At 40.8% G+C, this 16170-nt stretch overlaps 1 long non-coding RNA gene across 1 annotated transcript in view; it reads left to right on the forward strand.

The window, feature by feature from the left end:
• The window catches only part of LOC140704492 (uncharacterized), a 97971-nt gene that overhangs the window by 39559 nt on the left and 42242 nt on the right, over window positions 1-16170 (forward strand). Inside the window, exon 2 of the long non-coding RNA XR_013541890.1 lies at window positions 3925-4085. This is a non-coding gene — a long non-coding RNA (uncharacterized LOC140704492). The remainder of the gene's footprint in view (window positions 1-3924; window positions 4086-16170) is intronic.

Genomic DNA, 16170 nt, shown 5'->3' on the forward strand with positions numbered 1-16170 from the left:
ATACATATTCAATTTTTTGGACTACCATTTGCTCAGTGTCATGTTTCTGGTGAATACTATAAATACTTTGAATACTATAAAAATCCAGGACCAGCATCCTATTTCCTAAATGGAGGAAATTGTGTAAGCATCCTCTCAACTCCCTGGTGTGTGCCAACTCTTGTATTGGTTGCAAGATTGGTCACACAAGTGGTTGTGCAACCAGAACCCTGCTGGAGCAGAGGGGCGTTGACATGATGGCCTTTGCATTCCACATTTAAGCAACAGGATGCTGATCTTGGCTTTGAGCTTTTTCTACTGCCTACTATCAGAAATGGGATGGTTGCTTGGTTGGTTTGTTACATTTATACAGTATTCTACCTTTCTTCCGGAGACCTTAAGATAAATAAGTAGTGTTTTTCCTTCACGCTTCAATTTCATAGCAAAAACTCTGTGAATTTGGCTGGGCTGAGAGCGTATGATTGGCCCAAAGTCAACCAGGGAGTTTCATAGCTGACTGGGAATTTGAACTTAGGTTTCTTGAGTTTTAATTTAATATCATAGGCTTTATACAATCCAGAGGATGGAAGTCTGATTCCCCACTGTGCCTTTCTGAGGAGGGCTGGACTCGATGCTCCAGTCCAGAGGATCCCTTCCAGCTGTGCAGTTCTAAGATTATCATTATTATTTAAAAGCCTCTGGCTATTGAAAGAATTTAAAAAACTGTTGAGAAGCTAATGATAGAAGTAAACTAGAGTTTCAAATTTAAAAGCAAGGAAACATCTAAGCATGATGCTAAGAACTGTTCTATGCAAACTATGAAGCACACAGTGAAGTTGTTTGTTTTGCAGACACGTAATAGGAGGCAGGAGGGACGTGGTGGCACCGTGGGTTAAACTGCAGAAGCCTCTGTGCTGCAAGGTCAGAAGACCAGCAGTTGTAAGATCGAATTCACACGATGGAGTGAGCCCCCGTCGCTTGTCCCAGCTCCCGCCAACCTAGTGATCCAAAAGCATACAAAATGCGAGTAGGTAAATAGGTACCACCATGGTGGGAAGGTAACAGTGTTCCGTGTCTAGTCGTGCTGGCCACGTGACCACAGAAACTGTCTAGGTGAAACGATAGCTCTATGGGTTGGAAACAGAGATGAGCACTGCACCCTAGAGTCAGAAATGACTGGACTAATTGTCAAGGGGATTTTTTCCCTTTATCTTTACCTTTATTGGGAGACAGACCCAGTCTTAAAAGGAGATTCCAGGGCTTTGTACTGAAGGTGTAAAAAGAAAGGGGAAGGACGAAACTTCCTCTCTTCCCCGCTCCACAGTTTATTCCATTATTCTCTACACTATAGTCCATGTGCTACCTTAGTTGAACTTCTAACAGTACCCAAATATAGTATGACCTAATGTTATTTCCTTCCTTAAGCAGCAAAAAATACATATTTTGAGGCAGCATGTCAACAGACTTCCTAAAAGCTGAAGCGCTTCGTGTTGTGAAATCCTCTGGGATCTTCTGTAAATTTTTGTCATTTTATTTAATCTTTCTTCCTCTTTGTCTAAACATTTATCTGCAGTTCATATATCACCTCAGGTTTTTTTTTAACAGCCGATGAAGCCAAATTAAAAAAAAACCAAAGTTCTAGCTTGGATAATACATTTAGTGGATCTCTGCTAAATTATGCAAGCTTTTGGCATTCTGAAGAATTGTTTATCAAGTGAAGACAGAAAAATCTGGGGCTAAGATAAACAGGTCCCACACTTGGCTTGGGGTAGCGCTCCTGGTGTTTGAAACCAGACTGCCGGTCAGATGGAAATGTGCACATTCCACAAGAGTCCAAGGTGTCAAGTAGATCGATTTACTGTCCTTTCTTTCTCTGGAGAAGAAAAGGCCTCGCTTTGTCTCCTCTTGCCATAACACAAAGTTCACAGACCTCTTTGGAGGCGTAGAGTTTTTTTTAAAAAAAAAAAACATAGAGCAAGGCAAAAAGCTTTACGTCAGTGAATAGGAAATCAAATTTCAATATCATATGAGGTTAAAAACTCAACTGCAGCCACATTGGCGGTCATGCCTAGTGGCTGGATAGCCTGAGAGCACCACTGTTCTGCTGCAGGAATTGTGTCTATAGTATTGGGATTGTGATTTGTTTCACAGCTGGTATTCACAGTCAGTTATCACACACAGGGTGTGTGTGGTTTGATTTGGGAGTTCCATGTTCACACTCAGCACATTTCAAGTTGAGCCCCTTCTTTTCTTTCAGTTGAAGCAACCCAGTCAATAGACATGATATGTCAAAAATATTGTGCCATACGATTGTGTCTTCTAGAGCAGTGGTTCTTAACCTTTGTTACTCAGGTGTTTTTGAATTGCAACTCCCAGAAACCCCAGCCAGCAGAGCTGGTGAAGGCTTCTGGGAGTTGCAGTCCAAAAACATCTAAGTAACAAAGGTGAAGAACCAGTGTTCTAGAGCAGTGGCTCTTAACCTTTGTTACTCGGATGCTTTTGAACTGCAACTCCCAGAAACCCCAGTCAGGACAGCTGGTGGTGAAGGCTTCTGGGAGTTGCAGTCCAAAACCCCTGAGTAACCCAAGGTTAAGAACCAGTGTTCTAGAGGTTACTTTACTCACATGCAAAGTGAAAGGGTGGGTGTGGGTGTCCCTGACTTGTGTTTGTAGATGAGAAAGTACAGTATGGACTGGCAGATCAGGGCAGGCGTTCGAAAGAAACATCCTGATTCTTTACTGAATGCAAAAGGCTAAACAAGCCAGTAAAATAACTACCATGTGCCATTCCACCTCAGTATTAAATTAAAATATGCATATTAAAACTGTATTTAATTTATTTTCAAAATTCTAAACTGTGTTTAGACCTTAACTGTGCTGCTCTCCTTTTAATGGGCCTACTTTAACAGCAGCCTCTTGCAGGAGTTCAACTGGTTAACCTTTCCTCATCCCTTGTACCAGGAAGTCCTGTCACCTGCTAAATACCTGTATCAGCTCATTATCCCAGGACTCGAAAGCTGGATAGGTTGCAATTGTATCTTAAAGGTATTTATTCTGGTGTTGACTCCAGTGGGATGATGTCCAGAGCAAACATTTTTAGTAGCTTGGTTACAAAAGAGCGCAGGACTTGCAATGTAATGACAATTGCTGCTTCTCTTATGTCTTTACCGCTGAACCGATAGGCTAGGTTCCCCACTCTCCCATTTTAAACCTCAGCTTCAAATACCTCTGAGTTTGTTTTTGTAGCAATTTTATTAGCCATTAATACTTTCCCAAGGTTTAGTTGGTAGATCAAAGCAAAGCACAAGGGGAGGGGGGGTGTCCCCACAGCTTCTCTGCAAAACAAAAACAGAACCAACAGAGCAGACTCGGGGTGCTTTGCTCAGTACAAGCTTTCTGCAGTGCTTTCCATTTTTTAGCAAATCAATGAAAATCACATCAACAAGGAACACAAAACAAAAGGAAAATCATATTTACTAAATCTGATTTCCTGTGTAAGACCTTGGAAACAGTTCTTGAAGACCTCATATGGCTTGCTACCCAGTTAGGCAGCAGCTGTTTAGAATTTACACACAGATGACAATCATCACTTAAAGGCTCTATTTCATATCATGACAATCTGAAGAAATGTAACAAACTGTTTTTAGACACTACTGTATTTAGAGCTAAATCTGAATATCAACAGAGGCTATTGCCCCAGTGTTAGAAACCACATAGACTCACATATTTTGCAAGTTTCTTAGTGATCACAGTCTCTGTATTTTGATGCCATGTATTAAAACGTTACTATATTATATCTCTAACGTCTGAGGAAGTGGACTTGTCCATGAAATCTCACATTAAAATATAACAGTTAGGCTTTAAAACGCTGCCACATTTCTGTCCTTTTCATTTGATTTATTGTTTGTTTGGTGTTCGTTTGTTTGTTTGTTTGTTTTGCCTGTAGGATTTGAAATGAAGGCCATAAAGCAGTGGGAGGTATGCTGTTACCTTCCAGATGTTGAAGAACTGCTGCCGGCTTCATTCATCACCATTTTCCAACTGCTGATGGTAACTTGAGTCCAATAAAATCTGGAACACTACAGGTTTCACAGCTCTCACTTAAAGGTTATGAGATCTACCTTGCTTTTGATGGTGTGTTTGTTTGTTTGTTTGACTGGTTTTGCTATACTGTATCTTCAGTTGATTCTTGGGCAGCAGAGACTTTCAAAAAGTCTCACAGTTCTGTTGAAGTAAAGGGAAGCCATGTGGCCATAAGAGAATAAAATCCAAGTGCAAAAATAGGCAATGCCTTTATAGACCACTAATTGTGGAAAGAGAATTTCAGCAGGTGACTATTAAAGAGCAGAGCCTTTAGGCCTCCTTGTATCTGATTATACTGCATGAGGCCCCATGGAAGACAGTGGGGTTTACTTCTAGGTAAACTTACATGGGATTGAGTGTTTATTTCCCACATTGCTATTGCAAAAAAGGCACATGTGTGAACTTTTCTATCTTGTTTCCTGTGAGTTAAAAAAAAAACACCAAGAAGACCTGTATCACATTTTCTGTTGTGCTGCTTGTCCTGTCAAGTGATGTTGTGCTTGCTTCTCTAGTTCAGGAAACTGTGGTTTCTTAGTAGAGGATGCAAATGTTAGAAATGTTTGCCCTTCTTTTGTTTTCTCATGACCTCTCTCTTTTAGATTGCTTTTCTCGTTAAAAGCAAGGCCGTGTTCAGGAGAATTATCAGACAGAATTACATATAGGACACCTTGGATTCCTTTTTTTTAGGGCTGAATTTCTTGAAATTATCCGTCCCTCTTTGTTGAGCCAGCACATAGCTTGGAGAAGTGACTCTTTTTAAAAGCATACAACTTGTAGAATCTCCCTCTGAACTAGTACAATCAAGCTTTCTTTCATGTCATTATGGATGAAATTTAAATCGAAACCTGCTGCCCAGAGGGTGAATCTCATGGAACAAAATGAAACAAGCTTCAGAGAAAACATGCTTAAGATTTGTACCATCAGGGTGCATCCTAAAGACGTTTGTTTGGCTATCTGCTCCACTGTGCACGGTTGTGATTGTTCTGAGAAATACATAACAGGCTATAAAATATCACCTTTCACCAGATTATTAGGCCTGGGATTTTAGATGTGGATGGTACTGAGAATTCTACACCAGGGATTAATGTAACAGAATTATTTTCAGCTGAAAAGACGCAAAAGTAAGTGGACGCAACTCCGTCCGCCAGAACAAGCGGAGGAAAGGCATAATGTGCCTATACAGAATATACATTTTATAAATTCAGATGAAAAGGAGGGTGGAGAAAGAGGGGTCATGAGAGGGGTTGCTGGTGTCTAGGCTTTTGGCCATAACTCTTCTCTCCTATCTTAGTGCTAGGTACTAAAGCTTATCAGTAAGCAAGGATAAATTCCCAATTAAAACCAGTTCCAGTACTTGCAAGCAAAGAAATGCAGGTGGCTTTTCTCCTTCGTCTATTTCTGTCTGCTAAGCAGAAACCTGATATAATAGGTTACACATTCATGTAGCAAAGCAAAGTACAGAGGCAAGATGGCTAAGTTAGGCTAAGTTATTATTTTATATAAATGTGTTCATTTGATCCCTTCAAGACATTTCTCTGTATATATGGAGCTAATTTCTGCTTGATGAAGCATCTTTTGCAAATCCAAGGTGTCTGTATTCCTGCAGTGACAGATGTGAGTCCTGTTGCATCACTCTTTCTATTTGGTATTTTATGTGCCTTATTCCTATAGATGCCCGGCTGCGGATACAACTGTCAAATTTAGGAGTGCACACTTTTGGGTCAAAACAGGCAAAATGTTACTACCCAGAGCTTCAAAACATTATGTTTTTGGGTCACAACTCCCAAAATTTCTTAAGCCAACATGGCTATAGTCATTGTGGCTCCGTAATTCTGGATATTGTCGTCCAAACGTGGAAGACTTCCAGACTCAGTTAAGGGCTTGCTAGAAACAACTCTCTTAAGAGGTTACATTTGTTTATCTTAGCACAGATTTCTCTGCTACACAAGTTCCAAATTTGTTGGGTTTCTGTTTTTGTTTTGCTTTTCTGAATGATCATTCAGGAGACATGCATGAGTTTAGTCTCCACGTTTCCCAGGTGCCGGAGGTTTGAAGGAATCCAGTGTGTTAGGAGAAAATGTCTTATCTTACTCAAATTGCAACAATGTTCAGTTCTGCTCTCAGAGAGGACAGGGGAACATTTCTTACCCACCAGCATTCTCACAGTAGAAGCCCAACGGAGGCAGAGATAAAGGAAATTGCTTAAGGCTTGCTCATGATTTTGTGGTTGAGCTGTGATGAGCAGAGGTTACGGACGCTCTCATCCTGGGTTCCGGCCCTGCAGCAGCTTTCTGCAGCTCTTCAGGTCTCTCCTTGCATGGCTGCTGTCTTCTTTCTGTTCTCCTCCTCTCCAGCACATGGAGGCTGGTCTTATTTGCACTTTCTTTGCACTTAGCCTTACTGAATTCAGCAAGATTTGCTCTCAAATTCAGCAAGATTTGCTCTCATTACACAGAAGCCTGCGCGCTACTTCAAATGTTCAAATCAGTGTTTTTAATTTTATGTTCTTGTGAAGTTTATGAGATGCATTTTGGGGGGGGGACTTTATTTACCCTTGAACTCTTCTGCATAATGTTTTCATGTGGGTGGGACCTCTGCGTCTGTGCCCTAATTCCCCCCCACCCCTAATTCCCCCACCCACCCAAACATTTAGCAATGTCCATTGCTGCAAACCAGGACTGCAAGGGGCAAAAACAGAAAAGGAAGGAAGTGGTTGTGAGGAAGCTGCTTTTCTTCAGATACCTGATAAAAACTTTTATGAAACTGCTGGAGATGGTGGCTACCTTTTGGCCTCATTCGTGGGTTTCCCAAGGCATTGAGGGAAGAAGAAGCTGCAGTCAGGGGTCTAATACAATGGCATTGCTAAGTGCTCAACTCTTGTGCAGTTCTCAGGCTCAGATGATAGTATGGCATTAGGATGCTATTAGGAGGCGAGCTATCTGAAGACATAAAAGACTTTTCTGCTTAACATCCCTTGGGGTTCCGTTACTCCACAAGCTGCAAGTTGGCTTTCTTTTGTGTTGTGATTGGCCGTCTGGATATAAACACGCAGACTTCATTTGCACATTTGACTATGTAGGTGTAACAGCTTCCAAGACATTTGTCTCCAGAGGAATGAGGTTTTATCACCTAATAACTATGAAGCTGGCGTGTTGTATAATGTGGCTGTAAGTTGGGATGGAGGGGAGTTCAAACTAGTGGTTTGTTCACTACTTCAGATGTTCTGTTCGCATTTACTGGGAAGTGCAGGACATGGAGGGAGCCATTCTTTGCCTTGTTGTTCCTTGCCTGGTGTAGTTTTCTCATTTTTTTAAAAAAATCCCTCCATTGTCTTCCAGTGAAGGTTAGGATTAATTGTGCCAGCTCCAGGTTCACATAGAGGAGAGGAAATGATTTTACATGGGGGCCAGTGGAGTCAGGATTGCTCCATATCACACTATATTCCATTCCAGGACTCTTCACAGTACAGACTCTCCTAATACTGGCTCCTGACCTATTTCTACCTTGTCAAGGAAAATTACAGGCCTGAGCAGAATGGAGTGTATTAATGAGAATCCATAATGATCAGGTGTGTTAAAGCTGAGTCAGAATGACTCAGCAGAGCTGATGCAACTCAGGGATGATGCAACTCAGGGATGATGCAATGTGTGATCTGATTGGTCCTGTATATGTATATATGTGTGAATTGTACAGTCAGTTGTATCTTCTTCCTGCTTGAAGATCACTTCTACATGTTATGCTGCCAGACTACGGTAAATACTGCTGTTGCTGAAGGAAATGCTGCTGGACTGTGTGTGAGTTATTTCTGGACTGCCTGGACTGCGAATCACTCTGCTAAAACTGGTATTTGTGTTAAGAAACACTGACATACCTGTGGTCCATTCCACAGACATATCATCAGCCTCTCCTCCACTGTCACAACAAGGCAATTGGGAGACCATGACCTCTGCCTTGTGTGTCCACCCCAGTCCTTCTGCCACCACTATTTCTGATAGCAGAGTTGGGAAACAGATGTTTATTTACATCTGAAGAGATAATACCTGTACCGCCTTAGCAGTGGGAGTTGTTTCTGATCTGTGAGTCAGATTGACCACAACTGATTCATCGTGAAACTGCCCTCAAAATAAAGCATAATTTAACTGTAGGGAAGTAAGAGGGTAGAGAACAAAACAAAACCTTCTCTAAAATTGTTTAATACAAACCCCAAGAGGTTAGCAGCAGCCCTCAGAAATATTTTAATATATTGCAATTTCCTGGTTTGTTTCTAGGAAACTAGAATAATTAACTGTACACTTGGAGTTTTTTAACTAAAAATATTAAACCTCTCTGAGGTTCACATAGTTAAATTTTGAGAAACTAACTACGCTTTATCCTTTCCATCCTTATTTTTTTTTTCCAATGCCATTCTTATATTCCAGCAAGGAATCTGTGAACTTTCAAGTGCAGATGTTGGTATTACCATTTTCGTATTTTAAATTTTCAAAGGAGTAGCTATCTTTGTTGCAGCAAAGACTCCCATGTACCCTAAAGTCTAAGATTTTTAAAAAAAGAATAGGTTGAGGTTGAGGCAAAGAGGCAGTCCCGAAACCAGCAAAGTCAGGGGGGTGGACAGGGGACAGATTGTATTTGTCCTCAGTGTGGAAGGGATGGTCACTCTTGAATTGGCCTCCTCAGCCACACTAGATGCTGTTCCAAGTCCTCCATGCAGAGCACGTTACCATAGTCTCTCTCGAGACTGAAGGATGGCTACTATGTTTTTGAATACATGAAGAATCATTCAGAATGGTGTGTGTGTGTGTGTGTGTGTGTGTGTGTGTGTGTGTGTGTGTGTGTGTGTGTGTGTTTGACAGTAATACTGTAATTGCATAATTAGCATTTCCCACATAAACATCCCAGCACAAGAGTTAATAATTATTATTGTTAACCTTAATTGAAGAGGTGCAGGAGAAATGTAGGGAATGACAGCCACTCTTTCTGGCCTTCATAGATAAATAAATTAAATTAAATAATTATTCTGAGATACCGTTAATCTGACACTTGATGAGTAATATGCTGAGTGCCAGCAAATGTAGCAAAGCTGAACAAGGACTAAGTATGTGTGTGTCACTGGCCATCTGGGAAAACATTTTAAAAAACCCTCAGAAATAATAACTAACGCCAGTATCTTAGTGTTTGGGGCTACTATCTTGTAGTAGCTCTTTATCTGCCCCGACTATTTCTGGCTTGTTGTTACACAAACTGGGGCTTGCTCCATTGAGGACAACAAGGTTTTCTGCTTGCAGAAAGGATTGCTGGATTCTCCTTGCATGAGCAGCAGGGAAGAAGGAAGCACAGACTGAGCAGGCTGCTTTGTGAATGGCCAGTGTTAACAACATGATTGCACTTTTTGCCTTTAATTCCCCTATACTCTTTCGTTTTTGGAGTGCATGTGTGTGCGTGGAGATGCACTAGTCTCTTGTGGCGAAACCAACAAGCACCTTAAAGATGTGGCACCTTAAAGATCAACAAGTTTTACCATACACAGACTGTATCGGATGCGGTACCTGAAAGTTTATGCATAGTAAATCATGTAGACCCTCTATAGACATGCAATTCTGGATAAGATTTCATGCATTTGACGAAGCACTTTAAGAGCTCATTTTATAATTTAAAAAATATCAGCTTCTCAAGTGCCACTGGACTCTGTATTATTTTCGCTGCAACAAACTGACAGAGCTATCCCTTGCAAAATAAATACAGTAACCAAACAAACTGAAGCTATGAGTGCAAAGTCCATATTTATCTACTTCATTATCTAATGAGATAGTTGAAAAGGTAAGGGAGCAATGCCATAAAATAGTTATAATGTGAAATATTAAGAGTGCAATCCAACAGAAGATTTCGGACTCAGACTAGACTGTGGGTTTATGCTTCAATTCATCTGTGCCTAGAAGCTTCCATTTGCAGTGTGAGGGATGTAACTATAGTACCATTTTTGTCATCAGGCCTGAGTCACGGCCAATAAGAAAACTGTATCCATTCTGTGAATTAATTTACTGCATGTCTGTTGTTCCTTCGACAATAGTTTTTGTCTGAGAATGAATTACAATACCACAAACCGGTTAAAGCAGCTGGTTGATGTGAGGACTGCTATTCAGTCAATTGAAAACCTATCATAGGTCTTTGCTGCTTTGGTTGAGGCACTTAATGTACAATGAAACAGGATTTTATTTTTATGCCCCGTGGCTTGCGGGGGTTGTCACCTTCCATGACATCCATGATGAAGGCAGATTCACTGCTTTTTATATAAGAAGAAACACAATAAATTTATAAAATATATCTTTGGGGGGGAGGATTGAACCCCATTATAACAGTTTGGCCAATGTCAGTCCTGTAAGGTTTCTCATTGACTTCTCACCTCCTCATTAAGGCTCTTTGCTTTGAACAAGCAATGCCAAGGAGTTATATTTGGAATTACCTATGGCTGATGAACCTGGTTAAGGTTCATTCTTTGTAACAGCATAATATGTGGTCTATAATAACCAAGGTGTTGTATCACATTTACTGTATAATATGATGGTTATAATTAGTAGTTTATTTGTGTCTTTCTTTATTATAGCATTGAGTTAATCTACCTATGGGAGCAGTCAGCATTTAAATTTTAATATTGCCATCTTAATTAACCCTCCCTCAAAGAAGACTAAACCAATTGTGCTACATTACCTCCATCTCTGAGGACATTACAATGATTGCCACTAATGTTCAAATTGACCACAAATGTTCAAATAGTAAGATAAGAAACTTATTCTCTGACTCTTTCTTTCTCAGTTGCATGGTTGTAGAGGGTACAATACAAATATAGATCATTGCTGAAAGACATGATTAAAACTTGATTATTCATTATAAATTACAGTAACTGGATGAATTGCATTAGTCATATTTCTTGATTTATTAACTCATATTTGTATTTGCAAATTGTGTCCCTTTTAAATGGGAGGGACTTTGGCTGAGTGTCAATCACTTAGAGTAGTCAATTGTTTTCCTATTTCCTTCATATTCCTTTCCCCACCATTTTATATGTGGCAAAGTAATGTCAAAGTTCAGTGTCGGGGGGGGGGAGCGTGGTTTGCTGCCAATTAAGGTGGCGGTGTAGAAGATTAGTTCTGCTCTAAGCCTTAAAATAATAGACCAAATAAGCATTAATATTCGTGGACAGAAAAGGAAAAGAACTCCAAATTGCATAGATATGGGGAAACCAAAGAAGACACCAAAAGCAAATATGCTGGAAGTCACAGCAGATGAGGAGGTTCAAAGAGATCTGACTGGGACATCAGAGGAGTCGGAGAGCAAAATGGAGGTGTCTAGTAAGAAAAAGGGAAATGGGGTGGAAAAAGGATCAGTATCTGTTAAAATCTGCTAGAGCTTAGTAATGTGAGAGTTCTGGAACAGTTTAGCCATGTCAGTGTTCTGAGTGTTTATGTAACTAATTAGTTAGTGAAGAAACTAATGAAGGCATCAAGTGAAGGTAGCATACTATGTAACCATTAAATATGTTTTTGTTTGTATTCTGACATGAAGATTTCGTAAGTGAAAGAGATTAATTTTCATTCTTTCTAAACTAAGAGTCTCTGACTATTTATATTGAGATTGCATGTCAGTTGAGGTAAAGTGATACAAATCTGACTAAAAACTAACTATACCATAAGGGGTGGTGTATTTGAGGGAGACTTGTAAAAATAATCTGCACTGTAGGTCTTGTCTGGATTCTTCTCCACTGTGTAGCTGGAGGTTTTTTAATCAGTAGCTTCCCACATCCTATGCCCAATAGATAGGAGCCCACTTCTCAATCTCTGTGTTAGCTGTAGATGTGTATGTACTTATGGGAGTTTGGTGTACACCTGCTCTGTATTAATTTGATTATGATAGCAGTGAGAACTGCGGGATGCTTCGAATGTTATGTAGGCTTTCTCCAAGTGTGAGATCAGTGAGTCGTGGCATACAGACTTCCCTTTAAAATGTTGATTCTGCATCCATCAGCATTCTTCCTCTGAAATGTGCAGTCATATAAAAGTATCCTGTATTTTGTTCTGGGACAAGGGCTGGGCAGACTTTACAGTTAATTCGTTTTTCACGACAAGGGCCAAGAACTATTAACTACAGTCAAATACAATATAGTTGTTCAGGGAAGAGGACATAGAATTGAGGAACATGATGCCTCTAAACACATGTTCAGGCAAGAATTTGTTTCAGTAGAACACCTGGAGCTTGCTCACAGATTCTTTCATATGTGAATCAGTTTTCTTGATTTGGGCAGAGAGAAATCTTTTTGTTTCCTGTTGTTAAACTGTTCCCAAAATCTTATTAAGAAAAAAAGGTACATGTAAAGGTAGTTGATCAAGTCATTTTGACTGTTTGGTAGCTGTCTCTTGTGCACCCTGTCACACAACCAGTTATGCAACCAGGACATGCCTAAGTGTACAATTAACTGCTAACAAGATAGTGCACACTAGTTGTGCAATTTGTCGAGCTAAGTTCCAAATTTGTAATGGGATTCTGATCTTCGGAATTAAGAAGCCTTGATGACAATTGTTGCAAATTATACAGAGATTTTCCAGTTGGTACTGATTTATTTTCTGCCTAGAGCTTGTGGTGGTGGAGGACTTTGTGGAGCAAAATGCATAGAATTCACCTGGCCAGCATAACCTGTAGCTATTTATGATGATTGGCTAATTAAGTTCAAAGTGGGGTGAGATGACATTTTAATTCAGTGGTTGGAAGTTACCAATGACCCTACTGGTGTGGGGAATTGGGAGCAGAGCTCGTATCCCAGAAAAAAAATTGTATTTGTGTTTGATCTCTCATAGTTTACTCATGTGTCCTGTGTAAACAATGTATTCTGACATATCCCAGAAGCCACTGCAACATATAGGGGTTCTGTGCACATGCATGTACTGCACATGAGTTTCTCAGCAGGCAAGCTTAAGTATCTCCTCAACGGAGATATTCTGGAAACCATTAGAGGATTAGTTGCCTGAGCAAGATTTGTTATTTCTCCACTTCAGAACAAGACATTGTGTGGGGCAAGGAGTAGGGCTTATGAAAATTACTACACACATTCTATGTGCACACTCATGTGTACAAATGCACATCACTATAATCATCTGTGTATCTGATTGGTAAATGCAGGAAGTTTAAATAGCACTACTTGTGAAAACGGGGAGGGCTTACTGTATGCATATCATATATCCATAATTGCAAAAGAGAGGCAGACTGGACAGTGTGGAAGCTGTGCAATCTATATACGAAAATGGGGTTAAACCACTAAGATATCAAAACCAGGTGAGCTTCTTCTTCAAGGTTAGCCCAGGAGAGCTTGAGTGGGGGAAGATTAAAATCCAAATATCTACAGGCTTAAGGTTTCAGAATCTATAATTCAGTCTCAAGACTGAGGTCACAAACATGTCAAATCAGCTGGAAGTGTCTTGGTGTTCAATTTCACCTCAGGCAGTATAGATGTGCATGTGATAAAACAGGGTTACTCTCCTTTCCAGGAACTCTCTTAGATTATGTCACTATGTGACAGTGGTTTCCCCTCAAGAATTTGGAGAATTCCAGTTTGATGCTAAGAATTCTCAGAAGGGGATGACTTCCCTCTGAAGTTGCTTGGGGAGGGGAAGTGTCCTCTAAATCTGCCAGTTAGAGGCACACTATTATTCTCTCAAAAGGTAAAGGCCCTAAACAATGGGGAACAGCAAAACATGGGCATCAGTGCATATTTGGCAAGCTGTAGATAAAAAGAAAACAATAATGCTTTCCAAGACATTTAGCAATTACCCAAACTTCTTAATATTAGTGACACAGTGGGGAAACGGGCTTTTATTTCTGTTCAGCTGTAACTCAGGATGTGGGACAGGTTTTTGCAATCTGATCTGATTCCCACTGAAATATCTTGATTATTCCCCTAGGCCCATGGTTCCCTACCATGGGTGAGAAATGCATTCTTGGAGTGTCAATTCCCAGAAGCCTTCATCACAAGATATGCTAGCTGGTGTCTCTTGGAGTTGCAATCTAAGAACATCTGGGTTACCCGAGGTTGGGAACCACTGCTTTAGACAACAAAATGACAGTGTCCTCATAGAAAGGAATGGTAATGGGTTTAATTTTAACTGAACAGTATGCAAAGGCAGCCTCTTTAACTAGCTGTTAGAGACATTATCTGCATTCTTTGTGCAAACATAAAATCAGGGGTCGATCAAAGCTGTGCCTTTAGATAAAGAGTACTGGGATTCATTTCCTTAAAATGTTTTGGCATTTCCTTGATATAAAGTACATGTCTGGGAAACAAGAGCTGTGAGCACAATGGAAACAATAGCGCCACAATTTCCACTGGGTGTTTTAAAGTAACTTCTATCTGGACCTAATGAGAAATAATCCAGCTTCCTCTGCCATCCCTGGAGCCACCCGACAATTAATTATCTTCTTGGATAGGTTTTCTGAATGTATAGGGAGACCGACAGCGGGAAAGGAAAATTGCTCTTCTCCAATTCCACTGTTGTACCACTGGGCATTGAGTATTGGATCCTGCCCACTGAAGGGTGTTCAGTTAGGCAGCCATGTCAATCTGGTTTTAATCTGTATGGCAAAAATGAAAACATAAGTGTTTGGACACCTTAAAGACCAATGGAATACATGTCACTGCAAGCTTTTGTAGATTTCAGTCCACTCCCTCAGACATATTTGAGGAACAGGCATGTGTTTGAGGAAGTAGTTTATAATCTATGAAAGCTCTCACTGAAAGAAATCCTCTAAGCCTTTATGGTGCCAAAACTTTTTATTTTTTTTTATTTTTGCTATACATGCACATTAAAAGGAAGCAATAAAACAGGTTGAATGGGGAATGGACAGGAATGTTTGCTGAATGGGACTTGCTTGTGAGTCAACATGAGAAGCTCATTGATGAATAATATAGCACTGTACTACTACATGTGGTTCTTCTTCGTGGCCTCAATACATCACTTTCCACTGTTCTCTGCTTCCTCCTACATCTCAGATTCAAGGGCCTCTCCATCTCATCCTTGAGAGTCTATGTTTCCGCAATAATATCATACCAACCTCCAAATTCTCCAGCAGCAAACTTCTTCAAACATCCAACAACGAAACGTTTTCTGAAAGGTCTCTCTCAGATCCATCCCGATACTCGACCTTCCTCTCCACAATGGTCACTGTGAGACAGGAGGCGAGAGGGATACCCCACTTACTGGAGAGCCAGCTCTCCTCCACATCAAAGATAAGGAAACAAGACCCTAGCCAACATTAGCACTCACAAAGACGGAGCAGCAAGGGACAGAAACAGACAAGCAGGGAAAGGAAATGCAAAGAATAATGTTGGGGAGGGGGGTTCAGGAAGAAAAGGCAGGAAAGGAGAGGAAGAAGAGGGTGGAGTTTGAGGCAGGAATGGCAGAGATAAAAAGGAAGGAAGAGCAATTGCCGCCAGGCTGGGAGTGGGTGTGGATGGAAGATCCTTGGACAGGATTATGGGAGAAATTAAGGGTGCCCAAAGAAGAAGCTGACTATAGAAAGAGAAGAGAATACCCACCCCGACCATCCTATTGGGGAGAAGCCGAGGTGAGAGAGTGGAGGAGGAAACTGAGAGAGAGGAGAAAGAGAGGAAGGGCAGAAAGGAAGGAAAGGCTGGAATGGAGGATAAGAGAGGTGAGGAGGAGAAGTTACAGGGAGGGCCCTGGAAGAATCTAAACCCAGAGAGACATTTCCTGTAGAGTGGTGACTGGGACGATGAGACTGTGCCCCTGTTGGAAGGTGAGAGGGGACAGACCGTAACAGGCAGCATCCCTGCAGATTGGCCGGGGCCTTGGAATGCCAGTAGCGGAAACCCATTCCTGTTCGAAGATTGGAGGGCCCTTCGAGACCCGTTGGCAGAAGGAGAAAGGCGTCTGAATCACGTTAGAGACACTTGTTATCTGTTAAATTCACCAATAAATATTTCACCTGTTTTGAAGCAAGAAAAATCTGATTTCTTTGAACAAAAAATTGAGTCAAAAGTCGAACCTTTACAGTCACTAACTCTTGTTTTGAAACAGCTTACCAACGCTCCTTTTGAGCCTTTAGCTAC

This window comes from Pogona vitticeps, chromosome 2 (genome assembly GCF_051106095.1).
Source record: "Pogona vitticeps strain Pit_001003342236 chromosome 2, PviZW2.1, whole genome shotgun sequence".
NCBI lineage: Eukaryota > Metazoa > Chordata > Lepidosauria > Squamata > Agamidae > Pogona > Pogona vitticeps.